We start from the raw sequence: 13,788 nt of genomic DNA, 5'->3' as shown, positions 1-13,788 counted from the left end.
GCTCTGCAAACAGCTCCTGGAGGCTTTTTTCACAGGCAAATGAAGATGATAAAGAGTTAATGGCCATTAATGCTTTATGCAAATAGATCGCAAAATCTTTCAGTCATTTGAAAGATTATCTTTGTGTGTAAATGGGCCTTTACTCAAGTGCTTACTAATATTTGTTAAGCCTTACGAATATTAATGAAGCAATGGTCCCCACTGAACCAATAGGCTGTATTTTCATAGATATTGCCAACCACATCTGCTGCACCTGTGAGTGGGAAGTATTTACATTTAGCGTAAAGGGATATTCTGTTTTTTTTTTCAACTGATGACCTATATTCTGGATACAGTAGGTCATCAGTAGTTGATGGGCAGGGATCTGCCGCTCGGGATCCCCCCCCCCTTTCAGCTGGTTATAGGGCCTGCAGTCTAGTGCAGGCGGGCAGATGTTGTCATCAGCAGACAGGGTAGGAAGTGGGAGCGCCTTCTTTACTTGATTTCAATGGGAGCGCTGCGTTTCTACTGTACTTCCTGCTCCTCATTACAGACATGTTTGGCCCTAACAGTAAGAGGAACAGGAAGTGTAATAGCAGCACGGCACCCCCCATTGCTTTCAATGGGAGTAAAGTTGGCGCTCCCACTTCTTGTGCTGACCACTGATGACAACTTCTGGCTGACAGCGAGCCAGATGATCAGCTGATGAATAGGGATCCTGAGGGACAGACACTAACAAGTACTGATGACCTATCCAGAGGAAAGGTTATTAGTTGAAAAAAGCCCAGAATACCCTTTTTTAGGGATTTCTAACAATAAGGAAACCTGATGAAGCTGTCCCCATTGAAGATGAAAGAACTTTGTTATATACTTATATACTGGCGGCAGTGAAAAGCAGTAATTATGTCATTATTAGTCACATGCCATCTTGTAATGAAAACACTGCAGTGGTGAGATCTAAAGAGGCGGCCTGAAGAAAAACAGAGAGAATTAGATAGTGGAGGACAGTGGGTTTTCCTGTTGTTAGAAAAACCTTGTTTAAACATGACATCACGATGAAACTATGGCCTCGGTGGTGACAATTTGTGTAATTTACCAATTGTGTAAACTTTTTAGAATATCACTACTTTCCTGATAATAATCTTGAGCAAATGATTGCAATGGAACGTGTATTAATGTCATCAATGAACATGAGCGTATACAATAAAAAACAAAGGGGTATTCTAAGAGACCATCCCAACATGTCAGTAACAGAAGAAAAACATAGGTGGGGTACTTCAGCTGGACCCTTCACTGATTGTCAGAACTTAGAGTCCTAACATCTTTTTCTTAAAGGGATTCTCTCACCAAGATCATGAAGTTTGACCTGGAGCTGAGCTCTGAGTCACGGACGTGGGCCACACCAGCCTCTGCCTGCCCGCAGCATGCAGTCACAGCTTTCAGGGGGTGAATTCTATTGTGGTTTTTTTTACATGGTTTTTGGTGCGGAAATTGACGCAGATTTTCTCTTGCGGAAAATCCGCACCAATTCCACTAATTGTGCACGTATCCTTAACTCCATGCATTTGACATTGCTGTATGCATGTACTCTGTCTAGCAAGACATGAATTCCCTACAGGTCTGTAATATATTGCCTCTTTCCGTGGAAGCCCATAGAACTTTGCAGTTTTAGGCTTTATTCACATGATCGAGAGCAAGTTTCCCTGAGAGCAGGTTTCTCTTCTTGTAATTTTATTCTCCCAAATTCCATGTTGTATGAATTCATGCGTTAAAACGTTTGTGTGTAGAAAATAGGAGGCAAAGAAAGCCCAATATGTGCCCATAGGAGTCTATGGGTGCCATATTGTGCATACACCCAAAATGAATCCAGACAACATAGCGGTGCACATAAGGCCTTAGTCTAATTAACTTACTGTTGGGTTTATCTTTAATTAAGCTGGTACACTTTCAATATCTGTTGGTTGAACAGGCGTAATTTCCCCATACATATGTATGTATGTTTGGTGAGAATCTGACCAAAAATTGTTCTGTCTAAATGCATGCAACAACAGAATGATTAATTGATTTGCAGGAATGCTGCCTTCCAATAGGTGGCGCTGCAGAGGTATTGTTCCATCTCCCTTATTTGCATATTACCCAGAGGAGCATGAATGGCCTTATATGTCTCTTCATTCACCGACCTTCTAAGTGCTCTCCCTAAGGGAAAAATATAGCGTTCCTGACCCTCATTTAATTTATGCATACATAAAAACTGAATGATTATCCGCCGGTGTAAACAGGCAGTTGCTCAACTATTAACAGCTGCCTGTTTACTGTAAATGGAGGCCAAGCCAGAACGATCACTGGCCTGCTCTGCCTCCATTCACTGAACAATGATCACTCCTGTGTAAAAACACAGGAACAATCAATGCTGAGACAACCTGTTGGGCATCTGCATACAATAGGTCATGTTGTGTAAAAAGACCTCAAGCTGCTGCTATACACCTTATCTCCCTTGGAAACAAAGGATCAGACATGTTGAAATTCAATATGCCCATTCTTTCCCACCCAACATATGCTGAGCAAACATTGGCTGGATATGTCATGTACATCAGAAGGTCAGCTATTTCATAGAAATCGGTGGGTAGGGTCTATGTCAGTCTAATGTGTATGGTCACCTTAAATAAGTACTCAGACTCATTTCTTCTACACATCTGCATTAGTCCCAGTTCCCCAAACCTTACTAATGTTTCCTTACTAACATGTCAGAAAAATCAATCATCAGAATACCTCTTATCTTAAAGTTGCAGTCCCACTTAGGTACATATCCACAATATGAATATATTGGTTCTTCAATAGAATATTGACTTTCACTATTGGTAAAATTTGTGTTGTAAATTACATATATAACGCTAATTAAGGCGACATAAACTATTAAATATCTAGCGGTTTCTTTAGGAGAACACAAACATTTTGAATTAATCCGTTGTGATTGTACATTTTGCTATCAAAGCTGAATTACTGGTGGTTGAGTATTTGTAAAACATTAATTTGCACTTTCTTGATAAATATATTACTCCCAATCGGTTCTTTTGGCACGGGTCAGTACCAGTTGTAATACATAAATATACTTGACTGCAAAAGCATTTACTGATAAAAATCAGCACAGGCAGAAAGGGAAGGTGTTACCCATTGAAACCAAAGGATTACAGCTGTCGTATTTCCAGAACACTCATGGACAAGCCAAGATGGCCACACCACTTCTCTGACTACCTGATGCAAACTACAGCATTACACATTAAGACACTACAGACAGTTCTAATTGGCTAGTGTCTTACACTACCAACGTACAGTCAGCATCAGGTAGTCAGAGAAACGATGTGGCCATCTTGGGTTGTCCGGTAGTGGAGGGCCACTTTAAAAAATAAATTGCTTGCTTTGTGGCAACATCTCCTGTTGCATTCACCACTGTTACAGGGCTCTGCTAACATTAGAGTCTCTATTGGTGTTTTCATAGCTTTTTGATGGCAAGAATAGCGTCAAAATGTCGGATACCTCAATAGAACCTCAGTGAACCCGATTATAAGTCAATGGGGTCCATTGATCACTGTATCCATCTTATGGCGTTATAAACAGAACCTGTTAAACTAAAACAAAGCTGTAATGAGGTCCAAATTAGTTTGTCATTTTGAACCAAAGTAACTAATTTGCATTATTTGTATGTATGTTTGGCTGCTGCTACCATCAACACTGTTTTCAGGTTTTGATAAAGGATCTCATGGGGGAGATTTATCAAAATTAATGTAAAGCAAAAATTCTCTTCAATATCAGTTACTGGTGATGTCCATATTAACTAATCAGAACTCAACTTTCATTTTTCCAATTGGGTGTTATGTACAATACTGACATTCTAATGCATAACAGATACATAAAGCTCATGGAATTTTGCAGCTTTTGGGCTCCTACCCACTTGTGTTTTTGTAACACTCCGTTAACGTTGTGTTTTTTCAACGCGAATGTCAATGTGATTTTCTAATGTCAAAAAATAGAGATGAGCGAGTATACTCGCTAAAGGCCATTGCTGGAGCGAGCATTGCCCTTAGCGAGTACCTGCCCGATCGAGGCAAAAGGTTCGGGTGCCAGCGGCGGGCAGGGAGCTGCGGGGGAGAGCGGGGTGGAACAGAGGGGAGATCTCTCTCTCCCTCTCCCCCCCCCCCCCGCTCCCGACTGCCGCTACTCACCGCTCCCCCGCACCAGCACCCGAACCTTTCGTCTCGAGCGGGCAGGTACTCGCTAAAGGCAATGCTCGCTCGAGCAATTGCCTTTAGCGAGTATACTCGCTCATCTCTATTAAAAAAGCATCGCAAGCTTGTGCTTGGCGATTTTTCTGCGATGCATTTTTTTTAACATTAGAAAGTCCCAATGCCATTTGCGTTAAAAAACATAGCGTTAACACAGCGTTAAAAAAACGCAAGTGGGTAGGAGCCCTTAGGCTGTATTCACATGGCTGACAGCAAGTTTCACCTGAGAATCTCAGATGCAATTTGCATTACAAAGCACATGGACATCTTATCTCTGTGCTGTGCAATGTGCGGGGTGCTGCACATTGCATGTCCTACTCTTGTGAAGGACTTGCACAAAAATAGGACTTGTAACGATTTTTCAAATTCGGACCATCGGCCTGCATGAAAAATGTCTTGTGTTAAAGAACCCATTCAATGGAATGGGTTCTTTTTGCATGCAAGTTCTGTCCATCTCTCACATGCATAGAACTCATGCGGGAATATTGGATATTTGAAGACAGCATTATGGGAATTGTTGTATTTCATTTTATGGCAACTGATGTGTTTTTCTCCAAAAAGAGAGAACTTGATTGGTGTTGTTTCAGGAAAAAGGCAGACACTTTTTTTCTAAGCCTGGATAAACCCTTTAAAGAAGACCCTTCACATTCCCTGCCTAACAGAACAGGCTGCATACTTTTACTTTTGTCCAGTGTTTTTTTGTTTTAGCCCCCCCATATTTACCTGCAATGACTCCCATTACTTTATAGTCAGTTGTTATGTCGGCGGTCTCCACTGCTCAGTGTCAATCAAACGTTACACCAGCAATTGTAACTGAGTGGTAAAGAATGACCACCCACTTGACAACTGACTAGTATCAGGCTCTGAAAGTAATGGGATCCACTGCAGACAAATGAGGGTGACTAGAACAAAAATAAGAACAATGGAAGAATCAGTGAGAATGCAACCATAAAGGTTTGCTAGCCGATGCCTTTTGTCAGAGGATGTGACAAGTTCTCTTTAAGGCATTTTCCCTGCACTAAACAAGGTTGTCCCGGGTTAGAAAACATGGCTGTTTTCTGCCAAACACAGCCCCACCTTTGTCCTTGGCCTATGTCTGATTTTACAGCTTAATTCCCATTCACTTCAATGTGATTGAGATGCAATACCACACACAATCCAATGGACAAGGGTGGCGCTATATTTGAAAGAAAGTAGCCATGTTTTTCTAACCTTGGACAATCCCTTTAATAAAGCACAGGCTCTGATTGGTTACTCTGGTTACACTACCTATAGTTATACATGAGGCCCTATCTGTACTATTTATAATGTAGACTGCATCTTGAACTAGTGCAGCTTAGTATTGCTTATTTTGTACATGTTTTACTCCTCAAGCACACAATGATGATGCCTAGTATATTTTTGAAGACTTGCTTGGGAGTGACTGAGAATGAAACAATAAAAGTGGTTTAAAGACTGAATGATCATAAACTGTGTAAACTATTAGTAATGAATTTACATTGTGATAAATGCACAAGAAATAATCATTAGATTTTGATACCTGTTATAGGATGTAAAGTAAAATGACAAACCAAAATGTCTACATATCTTGTGTGCTGATACTATGTGTTTCTTTTATTAGAAAATCTATCTATAAAATGATATACATTTATAAATAAATATGCAGTGTATGTAAATAGTGCAATAAATTTTAGAGAGACATATTCATCCTTTTAGTGGAGACTTAATGAATGTGTCCTATGCTACCAATTTATGGAGTCCATCCATAATGTATTAGACATTGTAATAGTAATATTGTAGGTAAAGCTGTGTTTAAACGCGCAGATACAGTGCAAAATCCTGGACTAAATAGTGCAACATGCTGTGCAATGCAGGTCGGCATGGCAGGATGGGGCGTTGTAGTTATTGGGGTGAGATGAGGGCTGTTTGTATCTGTCTTGTGCTGGACCTGGGCTTCCATTATTTTCATTGTTCAGGTCCTTTAATGGTGCTGCTGAACAATAGAAATGCATAGCACACGTCTAAACAAAATCTAAGGTGTACAAGGAGGTGAAGATTGAGCAATTGCTACTGTGCATGGAGATTCAAATTAGAAAACAATGTAAACTATTATCGTGTTACCCAAACACTGCAGGAGATTTATTAATACTGCTAGACTGTCCAAACCACTGATCAGTCTCTGCCCCTCCCACAACGTACCATGTTCCTCTTAGAGAGTTTGGTCCCAGGGTTCAAACAATGACTGGTCGCACTTTCTCTGAAGGGTGACAGAAAAAGACTGATATCTGATATGTTTATATGGGGATACCTCGTTATCTGATTCCTCATGAGCAGGATACCCTCAGATCCTGATTCCTTGTCCAAACAGTCCCTCGCTCCTCTTCTTGCCTTCCCGTTGCTGTGGGGTCATGTTCAACACCAGGGACATAATTATTGGCAAATACCACAAAAAAAACATCATGTGCCAATACAGACTTAGATATAATGCTTTTAATACACTTGAATGTGTGGCAACATAAACACTGTAACAGTTTCAGAATAAGATGCCATATGTGTACATGCGAAATAACAGTATTTGTAGCTTTTTTATGACTTTATATATGGCATTTTGTACACCATTTTAACCCTCTTCAGGCCAAATCTCTAATTCTTAGTTGTCCCTGAGCTAATGGGTGGAGACTAGCTGTTATGGTGTCTCCTATATACTGCACACATAGAGAAGGGGAGATCCTGCTTTCCTGTGTCTGTCACATACATAGAAGCAGCACCATGGAGAACATTGTAGAGAAGCTTGGAGAAGTATAGATATGGTTCCAATAGCTTTGAGACTGTAAAACACTTACTATTAGCTTCAGCAGCATACCTATGTGTGTCTCTCTGCTTCTCTCTCACTTGGCTCCTGCTTGCTTCTCCCCCTGTGAACCGAGAGCAAGGCAGGTGGTTTGGTCTCCGCAACCAGAAAGGACGCACACGGGGTGGTCAAGTTAAGAAAAATGTATTTACTACAGGTTAATAAAGGCAAGTTAATGGTAAAAGAACAGGAATAATGACAAGCACAATACACAGTATAGTTGGAACAATTCAAGTTAGATTTCACAATATATTCCACGTTTACTATGTCCACCTCCACAGCACGGACACTGAATGAACAATAGTCCCAAAACTATCCCTAACTGACCCTAACTTCACATTTGGGTGCGCACCCCTCTTACCAGTGGTCCAGGTGGACTGCTTACAGTTTGTAGAAGCGCGCGTTGGGGCCCAATGTTGTTCTTTCCTTGTATAGCGAAGCGTCCTCTCCTCACAGTTATCACAACATCCGAGGCAATAAGATTCTTCTCAGCAGGCAGGAAAACAAAATGGAGGCAATGAAATCCAACAGCAAGTAGCTCAGCACACTGACAGTCCTGCAGAATCCATACACCCCGGTGTGATATAAGCTAGGGGTTGTGCAGTTACCGTCCGGTACTCAACAGCACTGCCAGTCTTTAACTTTGGTGGCAATGTCCACAGCCACAATGTCAGTATTACTGGTTAGCCACTGGGCACAGTCCTTTCAGCATGGCTCCACTGAACATTCTGTCTCTTTATACTCTGTCTGCCTCTGGACTGAATTACACACAGGTTAGCTGCACAGGAAAGTCCTATAAGATCTCCACACACTCTTCATGCAGCACAGACACTTGGTTCTCTCTCTGCAAAGATGGCTGCTGCTCTCTGTGTGTCGTCACATCCTGCTTCCTTCTCATACTGTGTCTGCAGACAGGCAAGCTGACCTCATAGGGGTGTGTCCCTCCAGCATCACATTCCCAGTGCAGGGGCTGCTGACCAGAATCACAGAAACACATATACACTCAACTTTAACACAGTTTAAACAAATGGAACTTGGCACATCATTGGGCCGTATATTAGGACAAGTATATGCACAGAAGCAGCACTCCTATTGCCATAAGGCTGGGACACAGTCTGTATATTACACCCCATCCTCTCCTTCTCAGAGACTTCTAAGGGCAGCATGTAACTTGATCCATTAGTGATCTGATACTCCATGAGTGAGAGAGGAAGGGAGTCTTGAAGGATGGAGAATAATGCATTTTTCTCTTAAAAGATAAATCATAAAGTTTCTTACACTCACATGTACTAATGATTTTTTACAAAGTTTATTGAACATACAGTGGCCATGTAAGCTATTGGAGAGATGGCATCACCTGTTCCACATTAGAAAAAAATGTGGTGAAGTCAGCATTTCCAAATTCCAGCTTCATTAACATGAAAAAGTGCAAAAAAAATGCAACATTCGGCTGTAATCCTCATTTGCAAAGAATATCACAAGAGGAGACATAGATTTAAAGAAGCACATAGGTATAATCATGGCTGAAATGAGTCCTGAATTTGGGTCGCCATGGAACCAAGGACATGGACATGGGGAAATGTGCCGTGAAGGAAATGACATGAGGATGTGCAGTAAGTGCTTCCAGGTCATATGGTGTCACATCACAGCCATTTATCTGTTTTAAAGTATGTATAAAGGTATGTTATTGGAGGAGATATATGCTGTATTAGTAATACAAGACGTCATTGGTTATGTGATTAGAAAGGTACTGAATAGGATTATGCCAATGATTGTGATTGTGATTGGAACATTTGCACAATGTGATCATATCAATCCACCTATTTAAAGGGGTTGTACCAGCACACTTTTATAATCTATCCACAGAATAGGCGATAATCGTAAACTAGGTGATAAAGATTCTCGCCCCGGGGAATGTAGCCTTACAAGGAAATTTGTGGTGCATTCATCTTCCTCATTAGGACACTTTCACACGAAATTGAATATTTTGCAGGATGCTGAAAAATATTCTATGCGTAAAAGTCTGCACCAAATTCGCATGTCTAACGTATGGATTTGATGCGAAATCGAAAATGACTCAATTCTTTAATTATTCCATATCAAAATCTGCATTTAGACCTGTGGATTTTGATGGCGGAATAATCCACAATGTCCCATAGAATATTCCATCCCATGTGAAATCACCCTTATAGGACGACTGGAGTTATATATAATCACCTGCTCCAGTCGAAAGAGACAGTGAAGGGTGTACAACTTTCAAAATGTGCTAACATGACATTGAGACACAGACATTAGGGTATGTAGTTATCTGTGGGATTATATCTCCCATCAATAGCTGTAATCCAGTGGGACTGTATGAGTGCATCAGCTTCTCTTAAGAAAATAGCCAAGAAAAGATGAAGAATGTGAAGTGAGACAATGCGCAATAGAGTGCTGTAGACTCTTTTGTACTAACAAACAAAGAGGGTTTCTGCACACAGACTCTTACAAAAAACTGTGATGTCTCTCAATGTCAGAAGATATAAAAAATGGACATATCCTTAAACACATATCATTTACTTACGAGAGTAAAGCAATCAGTAATATTCAGCTTGGTTCAGACAGAGTTTGAGGAAATAAAAATTTCTGTACTTCTATGGGACTTAATCCCCCAGTCAAACAAATCTGTTGTGTGTTGTTTGGTGCTAGTGATGGATAAGGTACAAACATGAAAGGGTAGCAGTGAAGATAATACATGGACATGCCAAATGTCATGGGACAGGAACTAATATTATGTAGGACCCCTTCTAGCTTTGCAAAGTGCAGCAGTTCGACATGGCATTGATTCCACAAATGGATGGAAGACGTCTGGAGGGACATTGATCTACCCTGTCAGGCTAGCCACCCACACGTGGTATTTGTAGATGCAGGATCTCAGGTGCAAATGGACCTCTCCACTACATCTCATAAATGTTCAATTGGACTCATGACGGGCATACGTGCAGGCCACAACTTTCATGGGAACTCTCCAGAATGTTCCAAGAACCAACTCTGGACAACTTAGGCCTGATGACGCGGTGCATTATCCTGTGGGAATATCGTACCCATTACAGGGGTACATGAAGTCGAAGAAGGGCTGCAAATGGTTACGTGTTTGGGTGGACCAGTGGACCCATGCCATGATAACACATCCCACAACAGTAAAGACCCACCACTAGCCTACACAGTGCCTTATTGAAAACTGGGGTCCATGGCTTCATGAGGTCTGTGCCATACACGGTCCCTACCATCAACTGGAAACAGTTGGTACCATGACTCATTGGACCATGCTACATTTTGCCAGAACTCTATTGTCCAGTTAGCAACCTCATAGGTCCAGATAAGGCACTGTATCCAAGTGTCAGGGTGTTAACAGAGACACTCTGGTGGCTCTTCTGCTTCCATATCCCATGGGAGCTAAAGAACGCTGCACTGACCTATGGGATATGTATGTGGGACCTTCTCCATTGAATGTGGTTGGAGGGTGAAAGTTAGACGTGTGACACTGGAATGCAGAATAAAATGAAGTGAGCAGTTTTTAGTGTGAATCCACATTAAATTGGGAAAGATGAGATATATGAGAGACTTTGAACAAGGCCTGGTCATCAGTGCTAGACTAGCCAGGGCCAGTATTTCAAAAACTGCCAACCTTGTAGCGTTTTCTCATACAATGGTATGGAGAATATACTGAGAATGGTCCCAAGAATAAAGAATGTCCTACCAGCAGCACCAATATCCTCCACCTCAGGTCAGGCTGAAAGCATGCAATAGCCAGTAAAAGGAGTTCAAACCAGAGAAACTGCAAAAAAATGTAGATCATAAAGCATTAAGGTCACTGGCAGCATATAAGGATGCAGTAAAAATGCTATTTATTGCCCCATCACCACAGAAGCAATGTTGCAGCCAGCTTGAAGAAGGCCATTTTGACCGAAACGTTGTTTCTATACTGAGAATGGTGTGATCGAGGGAAAAGGGGATCCTGTAGACATCAATAATTCATTGACAAAAACAGGACGTTAAAAACCACTCTGACGAACAGATGGCTCATAGTCAAGCAAATTGGTCCCGAATACAAAAATTATGCTCCATTTAATGTGTTCAAATGCACAACTCATCTTTCCTTTGCACGGATAGACTGTAACAGCAGACAACCACTTCCAGTACCATTGCTGTCTATAAAAAACAGAAAGGCAAAACTCCAGTGGACAAAAGTGCAATATATGTATCATTGAGCAGTGGAAAAATATCAACTGGTCAGATGAATCCAGATTTTTGATGCACCATGCAGATGGGAGGTTCAGAATTTAGTGCAAGCAGCATGAATTGATGAACCCTTCCTGTCAGGTATCAACAGTTTATGGTGGTGGAGGTGGAGCAATAACAGTAGAGTTTAACTAAGCTTTGTGGCAAACAAAGTTCAACCCTTCATACACTACTATTGGTAGATGGGTGTCTTTAATAAAGTGCCCACTCAGTTTTATGTTATGCACTAGATCTTTTACAGCAGCTATTAAATGTTGCCAATATAACTTATGCACCTTCTGATAAATTTGGCACAAATTACTCCAAGTGCCTCCTTTAGTTAGACTGTCATAAAAAACGCCATTCTTAATAAATGTGGGCTATTATATCTAAAGTGAAGCATCTTTTATAAATGTGCCATGAAGCATGGTCCCCCAGCAATCAGTTAGTGTAGGAGGATAGGGAGAAAGCATGGCTGTAGACTGCGTAGATTCTTGGGCGAAAGAGCATCCGCAGTAATCTTTGGGTCAAATAGTCAGCCGATGTAAAAGGACCATTAGTATCAATTTTTTCATATATAATATAAGATGTCTTTCACTGGGAAAGTCTTTACCAACAAACATACTTTTTTATATTACATGATCTCCTTTATTTTAGCAGTTAGATACGTATCTTTGCTTTACCATCCTAAATCTACGTGTTCCTTTGGGTGCCAGATTAAAGGTAATTTACAGTAATAAATAACCATATATTCTTAAACAAATGGACTATAGATTGATATCCAATAAACCCAAATAGGTACAAAGACATTTTGTTTATAATTTGAAATGAATGAGCATTCTATCTTTCTTTTGCATATATTACCCACCTGCCCTACTCTTGGTTATTGCTCGCACTGTCCCGTACATTAGGGAGTTGACAGAAGCATCACTTCCAATGTCAATAAAATGAAGAAGAAGAAGAAGAACTGGAAGAAACCAACACTCTGTGTTTTGTCAATACATTCCTAATTAGTAATGGGAACATTTGCCATGAACAATATTAATGGAAAAGCTGGTACCTAAATTTCTTAAGTACTCTATTTATGGAGAGCTAGCACTAGAGAGTGTTTTTCATGACTCCATACTAGGTGCAATAGTATAACACAAGTCCCTAATTGGTGTCAAAATGTCATTACAGTCTATAAGGGGGAGATGGGAAATATTTTAAGGATGTCTTCCTTGCATTAACTTCCCTGGGATCCCTGTAAGCATGTTGGTTCCATTGTGTTTAACTGTTCTGTAGATTCAATAGAGTAAGAGGAATTATTGGCTGCCAAACACCTGTGATCTAACTTCACTTGAGGAAAGTAATTAAATGTGTTAATAATCGCCAAGGTTGACCCGTCTTTCCCTTATAGGAAATATTTGGGGACCGGAAAGCTGTCTTTAAACACTTCGTATCATCAAAGGAAAATGTCAATATTGGAAGGATCTGACAGCAAATACTCTATCCTACCAAAAGTATTTGGACCCCCGTATCAGTAGAATGGATTGTGCCTTATTAGCATCTCACATATCCTAGAATATGCTACATAATTTGCAAACTCTTGGTGGTGTCAGATGTAGTTTTTGGTTTCAATCAGTTTTTATTAAACATTTTCGGTTAGTACAGAGCAGCATTTCACCAAAATGATCTGCCAGTATTTTTTAGTCAAACCGTGACAACATCACATCTCTGCAGAATGTTATTATAGCTGTAGCAGAATATGTTAAATTTCTATTATTGAAAACAAAAAAAGAAAAAAAAAAAGAAAACCTAACTGAGGGGGATGGGGGGGATGGGGAAAAAGGGAAAGTAGGGGAGGGGAGGGAAAGACCTTGCTCTCTTGGTTCCACGGACCCCTAGGGGTCCAGGCGGCCCGTGTTCAACCAGTTCTCGAAGGCAGCCAAAGATCTCATGGCTATCCATGGTCTCGAAAGTTCACAAGATCTGGCCCGCTTGCCTTTCTCCGATGACCCTTCTATTTCATATCTCATGAGCGTGTTGAGTTTTTCTGTCACCATGATCCTTATGGGGGAGGACGTGGAGCACCACAAACCAGGGACAGACATCCTGACCGCCAAGACGACCAATCTCAGCAGTTCTGACTTAATCTTTGTCATGGACCCTGGTAGCATAAGTAAGAGGGCCATCTTAGCTGTCAAGGACACAGTCGATCTGGTCATGTTGTTATAGAGAAGTTCTTCATTCTCCCACAGATCTCTAACTGGGGGGCAGTCCCACCATATGTGGAGCATTGCCCCAGGACTAGCCAGACATCTCCAGCACACTGGCGAGATCAGATGTAGTTTTTAAGATCAACTTCACGCTATTGGATATGGGAGTTATGCCACTGCACACAAGCTATCCATGATGAGGCACAATGCATTCGCCCAT

The sequence above is a fragment of the Eleutherodactylus coqui genome, chromosome 3 (assembly GCF_035609145.1).
Source record: "Eleutherodactylus coqui strain aEleCoq1 chromosome 3, aEleCoq1.hap1, whole genome shotgun sequence".
Lineage (NCBI taxonomy): Eukaryota > Metazoa > Chordata > Amphibia > Anura > Eleutherodactylidae > Eleutherodactylus > Eleutherodactylus coqui.
The sequence above is the reverse complement of the archived record's forward strand: the minus strand, read 5'-3'. Positions refer to the sequence as shown.